Consider the following 860-nt stretch of genomic DNA (forward strand, 5'->3'; position numbering starts at 1 on the left):
TATGCACAAAAATATTGAGCATTCCCAGGCTCAAAAAATAACCTATTAAATGATACTAGTTAACAATATCATACAGGTTCGCCACTGTTCAAAGTGGCTTGATGTTGAATGTAATTCGCAGGGACAAGACCTGGCGATGGCACTCTCATTCCCCAGGGCGCACACTACCTCTTCTAGCATGCTCTGCGCAGCAGTGCCGGAGACTTGTTCTGCTTTTTGCCTTTTTACAGAAAAGCAAAAATTGCCTATAGATATCTTTCAGTTAGCAAAAATGGGTACTACAGGTTTTTTCATAAAGGCAAAGTAGTAAAAAGCAAAGTTTTGCAAACCAGAAGGATATGTATGTCGTGGGGGGTGGTTAAAACTAGATTTGCCTTATGACACTGTAAGAACTAAGTATAATATTAGCAAAACACAGTACATAAACTTGGTCTTCAAGGCACATATTTCTTTGGTTTTCTTTTTCTTTCTTTTCTTTTTTTAACTAAAATTGGGTGAAAGTTTATAGAACAGCTCATCTTCGATTCAACAAGTCACACATTTTGTTTCCCCTCCTTGATTGCAACTGCCACAATGTAGCGTCACATATCCCACTTCTTCCCCATTTCCTGATCCCATTCATCCTCTTTTCCCTAACCCCTCTGGATTTTTGTCCTTGAGTGTTCTAAAGTATGTGTATCTTGCTAGTGCTGTTGTTCTTCTTATAGGCCTGTCTGTTGTTATTTGGCTGAAAATTGAGCCATGGGGGTGAGTTCATTTCCAGACCTGAAGAATGGCTAAGGGCCATAGTCTTTTGTTGTTTTGTTTTTATTTTCCAATTTATTATTAATTGATGTTTAATACATATATTATTCCATAGT

Source organism: Echinops telfairi, unplaced genomic scaffold (genome assembly GCF_000313985.2).
Source record: "Echinops telfairi isolate 266 unplaced genomic scaffold, ASM31398v2 ScPeMD7_7424;HRSCAF=8462, whole genome shotgun sequence".
NCBI lineage: Eukaryota > Metazoa > Chordata > Mammalia > Afrosoricida > Tenrecidae > Echinops > Echinops telfairi.